Genomic DNA, 11739 nt, shown 5'->3' on the forward strand with positions numbered 1-11739 from the left:
GTACAGAAGGTTCAGTCCGCCAAGAGCGGACTGACTGAAGCCTGTGCCAGCCTTCTAACAGGCTTTGAGGTAAGTTTCTGAAATATGGGAAAAATATTACTGCATAGACAGTAGCCCCCGATGCTCTGTTTGGTGTTCACAAAGAAAAGCCGAACAGAGGATCAAACAATATCGCAGGAGTCTAATATAAGTATGTCTATATGCGTATGCAGGCTGCTGGCCTCTGCCGCACTGACTGCAGAGGTCGCCGCACTGAAGCAGGGCCTCGAAGGGCCAAGAAAGAGCTCGGCCTTGCTAAGAGGCAGCTCGAGGAGAACAAAGGTAGGTAGTACCTAGTCTATGGTTATATATATATATAAAGAACGTGATTGCAAAATGACAGGATCATCGTAAATTTGCCAGGGGCCACGACCGAGGTGGCGACCCTGAAGCAAGGGCTATCCAAGGCCGAAGACAAAGCGGCCAAGGAGCATACCGAGCGGGAAAGGCAGGAGGCACAGGTGGGCGAGGTGCAGCAAGAGCCCCAGGCTCTCGTGACGAGGCATGAGGCGTTGGAGCTTGACTCGCAGACGCAAGAGTCCGAGCTTGCCGCGGCCCTCGAGAGCGCAAAGAATGCCAAGGCCGAAGCCCAAAGGGCCCTCCAGGAGATTGATGCGATGAAGAACATAGCGGCGGGTAAGGCATTTTTTATGCAGAGCAAGCATGTGAAAGTAAATTACATGTTACTTACCCAAATCCAGAGCTCTCCAGGAGCGTTCACAGATTTTCCCCGCAGCGTGTCGGATGCCGCACAGTTTTACCAAGCCGAGGAGGGAAGCTCAATGGAGAATTTATTCTGGGCCCAGTATAGTGGGACCGAACACCCGGTGCCTATGAGCGACCAGCTAAAGCAGCTGGTCGAGCTACACCAGGCGGCCGAACAGACCATGAAGGGATTTATAGTCCGAATGTGGCCTGGCGACGCCCTTCCCAACAGCTACTTCGTCCTGGTGATGCAGCTTGTGGATGCCTGCCCACGGCTGGAAGTCATCAAGCGGTCCGTCTGCATCGAAGGTGCATGCCGGGCTTTCGCCCGTGTGAAGGTGCAATGGGCCAAGCTGGACGCCGTGAAGCTGATTAAGGAAGGGCCACCGGCGGGCAAGGAGCATCGCCACCCCGAGATGTACTATGAGGGTGTCCCGAAGGGTGCCCGTCTCGTAGAGGACGAGTGTACGAAAGATGTGATATTTGAATGAATTTGCTCGTGTGATCCTGTATGCTGAAAACCTGTTTCATATGCGCTATGCAACGCTTGTTTGAATTTAAAATATTACCTTCTGTTCGATCGTTTATCAAATCTGAGAGATGGCTAGTCGTCGGCTTCTGCCCCCATGCCACGAGTGCTGGGGTGTTCGGGATAAACCTGAGCACTCTTGTTTCCATTTTTGGGTCCTTCGAGGGAGGTGCTCGGCACAATGAACAAGGCAATCAGACTAATAATGCTTTATCACTCTCACTTAGCCATAGAATTCTATAATTTTAAATTTTGGCGAAGCCTCTGGTATTCGGAAGGCCGAATTCGGGGCGCTATACACGCCTTAGGTCGGACAGAGCCGACTCCTCGCTCTAAGCGGCATAAGTCTTTAGGGACTTGAAAACCTCTCGAACAGCGACCAGTCTCTCGCCTTATCATGACAGTCAGTTTTAGCTTTCTCTACTGATGTGCTTAGCCCAGCAGAACCGGGGCACAATCGCAGTAGTTCTCTCAGTGCTACCTTAGCCAATATAGCGGAACGTAGGGTACCAAAACATGGGAGCCGGGCAAACCCAACTATTGACCCAAGACATGATTCGGAGCTGATGCATATAATGCTATAAGTTCGGGGTGCCGCACTGTTGGAAGTGTTCGCACTTCTGACGCCGTATTATGGGGTTTGCTTAAGCCCCTGACGTATTGGCCGTACCAGAGTGTACGGGTGCTGGATGTTATGAATGAACATATATATATATAAGGAGAATGCAAGCCGAGGAATAGTATTAAAGCAGGTATTTCACTCGTTATCGTAATCCACCTGGGAGTTCCATGGTGTGACGTAGCTTTCTGCCTCCTTGGTTGCTGCATCATGTGTTCGGCAATCATGCTGCCGGGCAGGGTTTCCAGAGATTAAAGTCCTGAAAGAGAAAAATAACAAGTCGGGAAGCCCCTAGTGCGGTTTAAGCCGCGTCTTGGAGCGTGCCGTAGTCGTGCCCCCTCCCTACCTGTGCCCATGGTGTTTTAATGCACAATTATGTACGCGTGGCACAAATTTCGCCGTTTGGCTTGGGCCGGGATGGGGGCCGCATTGCTATGCGAGCTCAGAATGTGCCAGGCGGTCCTGTTGCCGATTACTCTGGGCGCGCTTGAAGGTGTTCGGGTCCTTAATCGCCGAACTAGTGGATTGCCTTAAGAGGCTGCTTTGCGCTTCCGCTGCGAGGGCCGTAGTGTGCTCCTCCGTTCGGAGAGAGCGCTCTGTGTTTCGTTAACTGTAATGACCCCCTGAGGTCCTGGCATCTTGAGCTTGAGGTATGCATAATGTGGTACCGCATTGAATCTTGCAAATGCGGTTCGCCCGAGTAGTGCATGATAACCACTGAGGAACGGGACTATATCGAAGATTAACTCTTCGCTTCGGAAGTTATCCGGGGATCCGAAGACCACTTCTAGTGTGACTGAGCCTGTGCAATGGGCCTCTACACCTGGTATGACGCCTTTAAAGGTCGTTTTTGTGGGTTTTATCCTTGAGGGGTCTATACCCATTTTGCGCACTGTGTCCTGGTAAAGCAGGTTCAGGCTACTGCCGCCATCCATAAGGACTCGAGTGAGGTGAAATCCGTCAATGATTGGGTCTAGGACCAGTGCGGTGAATTCGCCATGATGGTACTAGTGGGGTGGTCCCTGCGATCGAAGGTGATCGGACAGGAGGACCATGGGTTGAACTTTGGGGCGACTAGCTCCAACGCATATACATCCCTGAGTGCACGCTTCTGCTCCCTCTTGGGGATGTGGGTTGCGTATATCATGTTCACCGTCCGCACTTGTGGGGGGAACCTCTTCTGTCCTCCGGTGTTCGGCTACCGGGGCTCTTCCTTGTCATCGCTATGTGGCCCCTTATCTTTGTTTTCGGCATTTGACTTGGCGGCCTGCTTGAATACCCAACAATCCCTATTGGTGTGGTTGGCTGGCTTGTCGGGGGTGCCGTGTATTTGACACGAGCGATCGAGTATGCGGTCCAAACTGGACGGGCCCGGAGTGCTTCTTTTAAATGGATTTTTCCATTGACCGGGTTTAGAGCCTTTGAATCCGGCATTGACTGCCGTATCTTCGGTATTGTCGCCGTTAATGCGGTGCTTATGTTTGTTGCGACGTGACCTGCCATTGCCGTCCTTGGTATCCGAAGTACCATGGTTCTTTGATATGTTATTACTGCGAGCCAGCCAGCTGTCTTCTCCCGCACAAAAGCGGGTCATGAGTGTCGTGAGGGCTGCCATAGATTTCAGCTTTTCCTGACCAAGGTGCCGGGCTAGCCACTCGTCGCGGATGTTGTGTTTAAAACCTTCTAGGGCCTCTGCATCCAGACAGTCGATGATTTGATTTTTCTTTGTTAGGAACCGTGTCCAGAATTTCCTGGCCGATTCCTTTGGCTGCTGAATTATATGGCTCAGGTCATCGGCGTCTGGTGGTCGCACATAAGTGCACTGAAAGTTGCCGAGGAATGCGGCTTCCAGATCTTCCCAACAGCCAATGGACTCTGCTGGCAAGCTGTTGAGCCAATGCCGAGCTGGTCCTTTAAGCTTGAGTGGGAGGTATTTGATTGCGTGTAGGTCATCACCGCGGGCCATGTGGATGTGCAGGAGGAAATCCTCGATCCATACCGCAGGATCTGTCGTGCCGTCGTATGATTCTATGTTTACGGGTTTGAAACCCTCTGGGATTTGATGATCCATTACTTCATCTATGAAGCATAAGGGGTGTGCGACACCTCTGTACTGGGCTATATCGCGATGCAACTCCAATGAGTCTTGCCCGCTGTGTTCGGCCCGGCCGGATTTACTTTTACTATATCCGGTGTGACGTTTATCGTCTCGCATAGTGGCGCGCCCTCGTGATCCGTAGATCGATCTTGCATGTTTTGCTTTGTCCTCAAATACGTCTCGCAAGTCCGGCATGTTTCCCCATGCCTTTTTATTTGAATGGCGTCGGGGTGCAGGCTGAGCTTTTGGCTGGAATGCCTCTCTATCGCGGCCACGAGGTGGCCGATCAGCCACGTCATACGCTTCTTCCTCCAGTCGGGGTAGCAACCTGCATTTTGGGTAACTCTTGGAGGGGCGTTCGATTTTATATTCCTTGGCCGCAAGGACTTCAGTCCATCTGTCAGCTAGCAGATCTTGATCAGCTTGAAGCTACTGCTGCTTTTTCTTAAGGCTATTTGCCATGGCTATAAGCCGGCGCTTGAAGCGCTCTTGTTCGACGGGATCCTCTGGCACGACGAATTCGTCATTGTCGAGGCTTGCCTCGTCTTCGGAGGGGGGAATTTAATTATCATCCTCCACCTCTCCATCAGCCGCTCTCTCTGGTGGGCTGGCCTCTCCATCCTCCTGCCCTAGATCGTGCTGGAGGGGATTGTTGCCATCTTCGTCACTATCCGGGGTGTTATTATCTCCTGTGCCGGTATCACCACTTTTGCTTTGGCGGGACTTAGAGCGGCGCCGCTGACGTCGACGCTTGGGTTGCTTCTTGGAGGGATCATCCTCCGCTGTCTCGTCGCCATTGCCTTCTTTGGGTGTGTCCACCATGTATATATCGTATGATGAGGTGGCTGTCCAGTGCCCTGTGGGCAGCGGTTCGTCTTCATCTCCCGCATCATCGTCCATACCGTCGATGTCTTCAGAGTCGAAGTCAAGCATGTCGGTTAAGTCGTCGACAGTGGCTACTAAGTGGGTGGTGGGTGGGCAGCGAATTTCTTCTTCATCCGCATCCCAATCCTGCCGGACATAGTTCGGCCAGGATCATCCTGACAAGGAGAGAGACCTTAATGAGTTCAGTATGTCGCCAAAGGGCGAGTGCTAAAAAACATCCGCGAAGATAAACTCCATGATCGGCGCCCAATCGGATTCGCTAGGAACGGGCGCAGCCGGTTCAGAGTCCGTGGCCGGAGAAGGATCCCGCAGTCTGACAACACGGCTCTCGTGCAGGGTAAGGTCGATGCTCGGCTCGATCGCCGCTGAGGGTCAGGCTTCCGTGGCGGGGTCCATCCACCCGTCCATGGACGGCGCAACTGGCTCCGAATTGAGGGTCGGAGCGGCTGCCGGTGCGATCTCCTGAACACTGTCTGATGGTAGAGCTAAATCGTACTCAACATGACCGCGTGACGCACAAGGCAGAGGCTCTAATCCGTCGAAGATCAAGTCTCCGCGGATATCGGCCGTGTAGTTTAAGCTTCCAAACCTGACCTGGTGGCCAGGGGCGTAACTTTCGATCTGCTCCAGATGGCCAAGCGAGTTGGCCCACAATGCGAAGCCGCCGAACACAAAGATCTGTCTGGGGAGAAAAGTCTCACCCTCGACTACGTCGCTATCGATGATCGTAGGAGCCTTCAAGCCTAACGGCAACGACACAGAGGAACTCTTAATGAAAGCACCAATGTCGGTGTCAAAACCGGTGGATCTTGGGTAGGGGGTCCCGAACTATGCATCTAAGATGGATGGTAACAGGAGGCAGGGGACACGATGTTTTACCCAGGTTCAGGCCCTCTTGATGGAGGTAAAACCCTACGTCATGCTTGATTTATTCTTGATGATATGGGTATTACAAGAGTTGATCTACCACGAGATTGGAGAGGCTAAACCCTAGAAGCTAGCCTATGGTATGATTGTATGTTCTCCTACGGACTAAAACCCTCCGGTTTATAGACACAAGAAAGGGCTAGGGTTACACAAGGTCGGTTACAAAGGAGGAGATATACATATCTGTATTGCCTAGCTTGCCTTCCACGCCAAGTAGAGTCCCATCCGGACACGAGACGAAGTCTTCAATCTTGTATCTTCATAGTCTAGCAGTACGGCCAAAGGATATAGTCCGGCGGTCTGGAGACCCCCTAATCCAGGACTCCCTCCGTCCCCAAGACAGTGTTGAAGATGATGAAGTCCTTCCTCAGATCAAGAACAACATGGTATCATTGCCTGTTCTGACGAACAGCGAACTCATCAGCATTAGTCGTTCCTTGACGCCAATTGCTCAGGATGATTCATGAGCTGATCACCCTCAAGACTCTCCAAGTACTCCCCCACCTCAAGCCACCACTCCGGTGCTTCAAGATGATGACTTTGTGGTCCAGCCGACTCCCTCTCCAAAGGCGTCGCCCGCACTCCGCAGGCTTCGCAAAGGACCAAGGCCACAAGTCACTCTGTCGAGCGTTCCAGAAGGAGAAGAGCAACATAATTCAGTGGCACGACAAGTGTTCCCTGGCGCCACTCCAACTATGAATGTCTTTGAGTCCGAAGCAAAAGCTGCTGAAGACATTCCGGCTGCATCAGCCGATGAACAAGAAGAACCAAGAGAAGAAGGAAAACGTGTTGCTACACCCTCATCCAACCATGAAGTTGTTCTCGAGGAGAACGTGTCTGACCCTCTAGCTACTCAAGTGGAGGTTGAAAATACTGAGGCGGCCACTAACACCAGTACTGAAGACAATGACGTTGTCATGGCCGAAGCTAATGTAGTGCCTGATGCTAATGTGGTGAATGCACCTGAAGCCAATGCTGCACCTGACGCAAATCTGCATCTTGAAGCCAATGCCTCTGCTCCTGTACCACCTCCAAGGCCACACACCATCGAGCAAGCATATGATCCTGGCCAGCTTGTGACCGTCCGCTAGCCCATTCTGGTTCCTCCACCTACTCTCGGACCTCAATTTGACTATCATGTGGAGCACAGGCCTCAGGTCGAGAAGCCAAAGCCAAGGCTGCCAAGGTTTCCAGGCACTACAACTTCACCAGGATCATTTAATGTAAATGGCTTCATAGCACACAACACCTTCTTTGATAGTGCCAAGAACCCCTACTCCAAGCCAAGAATTTCATCTCATTGATTCTGGAGCTATCAGCAGCGCAGTTACTATTCCTGTGTTCTCAATGATCAAGGGCACATCTTTCCCCATATGCGTCTCAATAGTGAAGCTATTGCTGGACTGCCCTGCTTAGAAGAGGCACTTGACTGTTTCCGTGATGCTGGTCTCCTGAACTTTGTGACTGCTAAAGAGCATTGGAATGAAGAGCTTCTGCTACAATTTTATGCTACCCTCCACATTCGCGGCTACAACAGGGATCCGAAGACTTGGATCCTTGAGTGGATGACAGGCGATGTACACCATGAAGCCAAAGCCCAAGACATCATTGAGCTTACTGCCCTGCCCACTCCTGGTGAACACTATGAACCAGGTTGTCAGCTGCACCGGAATGCTTTGGAAAGCATCTTCCAAAAGCGAGAGCCCAACATGAGCCAAATGCTGAGCATGATGAAGCCACTGCCCCAAGACGCTGAATATCCACAGGAGTTCTTTGTTGAATACCTAGAGTATCTGCCCCGCACTATTTATCATATCATCAGGCGAACTCTACGGCCTATCAAAGGACACTCTCCCGCAGCGAAGCTTGAAGGAGAAATGAAGACATTGGTTTTCTATATCTTCAATGGCATCCGCTTCAATGCTCAAGACTTCTTCATCGGGCAATTGGCTGCATCTGGCTCTGATATATTTGGTCTGAAGTTCTATGCTCCATGGGAAATGTGCCTCATCAAGCTTCACTCTGCTATCAACTATCAGCCTTCTGCGCGCAATCATCTCATATTCTTGCCAGAGGTTGAATTGTTTGTCGAAGCCATATACACAGAGCCTGCCAAGGAGCCAATTTATCTTCACAATGTCGATCGTCAAAGTTTCATCCAACCCATTGACGGAGTTCAGGCCATCACTCATGTTTATCCTTTGGCTGGAAATACTCGTGCCCCTCGTGCCCAAACTAAAGCCACTGAAAGCACAATTGCCCAAAGGCCTCGGAAGCGATCTCGTGTTCTCAATGACCGAGAGCTTGTAGTCGCCCTGCATCAGAAACAGGATAAGCATCATGACTGGATCAAGCGTCAAATGCATAGCCTCTTGGTGGATGTTAATCGCATTCGCAACCTTCCCACCAAGAATGCGTTTGTCACTCATGAAACCTGTGACCGGTCGTGGAAGAGTCTGACTTTGCTGAGCTCTGAAGATGACCTTCAACAGGATGGCTTCATGGAGAGATTCAAGTTTGATTCCACTCCTCCCCGGAACGCTCACTTGCGTCGGACTCCCTCACTAAAAGACTCTGACTATTCCTCCTCAGCTACAACTGTTAATGCCAGAGTCATTGATGACCAAGATGATGCTACTTCACCACCTCCAACTTCGTTGCGTATCGACACTGCACCAAGTTTGTTTGCACCACCAAACCTAAACGACGACCCTACTGCTTCGCCTACTCCTCATGGGAATGAGTAGCAAGCTCTATGTCTTCAAACCTTTTTGGTCATTACTGATAAAAGGGGGAGAGCATATGAGTTGATAGTCTTCAAGCGGGTCCACAAGGGTGGTTGCTATACTTTTGCTACATTTGCCAAGTGCTTACAACTCTCGGTTTTGATACATTTGGTTCTTTGAGTTGTAACACTTAAACTTGATGGTCGTCTGCTACCTTTTCCGTCAACTATGTGATGCGATGATAAATTCCACATGTGCGACGATAAATTCCGCACGAAGTCATTTTGCAGACGTCCATTTTTCATTATGCATGTCATTATCTTCGTTATATCTCTACATGCATGATGAATTGTCTTCATAAGTAGAAGAGGATCTCGACAAGTACAACCTGCCATGTGCATTTGCATTCGGAAGCAAAATACTTATATGCACATCTTCAGGGGGAGCCTTTTTGCTAGTTACGAAGACAATACCTCAATCCTTTACAATTTCACATACTTTTATCCCCGTTGAAAACTTCAACCAGTTTTTCATCAATCACCAAAAAGGGGGAGATTGTAAGTGCATCTAGTGCCACCCCTAGTTGGTTTTGGAGTATTGACAACAAACCTGGTTGAGGGACTAATGTGTCAAAACCGGCGGATCTCGGTGTCAATGAAAGCACCAATGTCGGTGTCAAAACCGGCGGATCTCGGGTAGGGGGTCCCGAACTGTGCGTCTAAGGTGGATGGTAACAGGAGACAAGGGACACGATGTTTACCCAGGTTTGGGCTGAAAGGATCAAGAATAGGTGTCTAGAAGGGGGGTGATTAGACACTAAGTGCCAAAAGTTGCAGTTTTTAATTTCTTTAAGTTGAAGTGGAGTTTAGGCACTAGTTTAACAAACACAATACATATCAAGCAAGCATGCAAAGAGTATATGAGCAGCGGAAAGTAAAGCATGCAACTTGCAAGAATGTAAAGGGAAGGGTTTGGAGAATTCAGACGCAATTGGAGACACAGATGTTTTGCCGTTGTTCCGATAGGTGGTGCTATTGTATATCCACGTTGATGGAGACTTCAACCCATGGAGGGTAACGGTTGTGCGAGTCCACGGAGGGCTCCACCCACGAAGGGTCCACGAAGAAGCAACCTTGTCTATCCCATCATGGCCATCGCCCATGAAGGACTTGCCTCACTAGCGGTAGATCTTCACGAAGTAGGCGATCTCCTTGCCCTTACAAACTCCTTGGTTCAACTCAACAATCTTTGTCGGAGGCTCCCAAGTGACACCTAGCCAATCTAGGAGACACCACTCTCCAAGAAGTAACAAATGGTGTGTTGATGATGAACTCCTTGCTCTTGTGCTTCAAATGTTAGTCTCCCCAACACTCAACTCTCTCTCACAGGATATGGATTTGGTGGAAAGAAGGTTTGAGTGGAAAGCAACTTGGGGAAGGCTAGAGATCAAGATTCATATGGTAGGAATGGAATATCTCGGCCTCAACACATGAGTAGGTGGTTCTCTCTCTCTCAGAAAATGTGTATTGGAAGTGTAGTTATGTTCTGATGGCTCTCTTTTCAAATGAAGAGTGGGTGGAGGGGTATATATAGCCTCCACACAAAAACTAACCATTACACACAATTTACCAATCTCGGCGAGACCGAAGTGAAAAACTCGGCCGGACCGATTTTGCAAACCTAGTGATCGTTAGGGTTTTTGGTGGGACCGACTAGATCAACTCGGTGGAACCGATGTGCTAGGGTTAGGGTAAAACCACAACTCGGTTTGACCGATTACTCAAACTCGGTGGGACCGATTTGGGTAATAAGCGAAATAGAGAGTTGGCCAAGCAAACTCGGTGGGGCCGATTGCATATCTCGGTGGGACCGAAAATATTGCAATGGGTAATAAAGAGTTTGCAAGCCCATCTCGGTGAGACCGAGATCCCATCGGTGAGACCGAACTGATTAGGGTTTGTGGCAGTGGCTATGACATTCGAAACTCGGTGGCGCCGGATAGAAAGAATCGGTAGGGCCGAGTTTGACTTTTGGTTTAGGTCATATGTGGATGTGGGAAGGTAGTTGAGGGTTTTGGAGCATATCACTAAGCACTATGAAGCAAGAACCTCATTAAACAACACCGCATCCCTCCTTGATAGTATTGGCTTTTCCTATAGACTCAATGTGATCTTGGATCACTAAAATATAAAATATAGAGTCTTGAGCTTTTGAGCTTGAGCCAATCTTTTTGTCCTTAGCATTTTGATGGGGTTCCACATCCTCTAGTCCATGCCACTTCATTGTTGAACTCATCTGAAACATACTAGGTAAAAGTGTTAGTCCAACAAGACATATGTTGTCATTAATTACCAAAATCACCTAGGGAGCACTTGTGCTTTCAATCTCCCCCTTTTTGGTAATTGATGGCAACATACATCAAAGCTTTAGATAAATATATAGAGAATAGCAAGTAAAGCTTTGGAAAGACATGTAACAAGCATAGGCTCCCCCTACAAGTATGCAATCATGTGAATATGGTATATAGAAGCATGTGAGAGCATAACCATGACATAGTAGCAATGTGTTACATGTATCTTGGCTATATGCATCAGAGCAAGTGATGAAAACATGAGAAATGTACCTTCATGCCCATGAGTCCTTCTTGCAAACAGTATGTACATCAGCAAGAATTTCTCATACACACGACCATGATGCAGATACTTACCTTGTGGTCTTGAGTTGGCTAGGATGTGATGAACCTGCGTAAATAAGGTTAGATAACACAGATGCACCTACTAGCTAGAGCAAACAAAAGAAACCACAAGAGTACCAAGACTGGGATGGCATGTAGAGTGAGTGCAGAGTACCACGATAGGTATTGACATGTCCCCAAAGAGAAGGATATGCTATGAATTTAAGAATTTTCTTTCCCTTGGATGTCTTGCTCCCCCTGAATCTAGCATGGGATACTGGGAGAAGATAGGGAACAGAAAAACAGAGCTCAAAGAAACAAATAAGCACATATGAACATGTCTTTCCCCCAACAAGACATGTGGCATCTCTCCTTTTGAACATCAAGCATCTGGGATCCTTGAAGATTACTCTCCCCCTAGAGATATGATTAAGCTTTGATGTGATCTCTCTCTCCCCCTTTGACATCAATTTAGAAGAAGGGTCTTCTGGAATTTGCTGTGAATAGGTTCGGTCCTTGAATCATAGTACAAAGCAT

This window comes from Triticum urartu, chromosome 7A (assembly GCF_056163025.1).
Source record: "Triticum urartu cultivar PI428250 chromosome 7A, HENAU_Tu73, whole genome shotgun sequence".
Classification (NCBI taxonomy): Eukaryota; Viridiplantae; Streptophyta; class Magnoliopsida; order Poales; family Poaceae; genus Triticum; species Triticum urartu.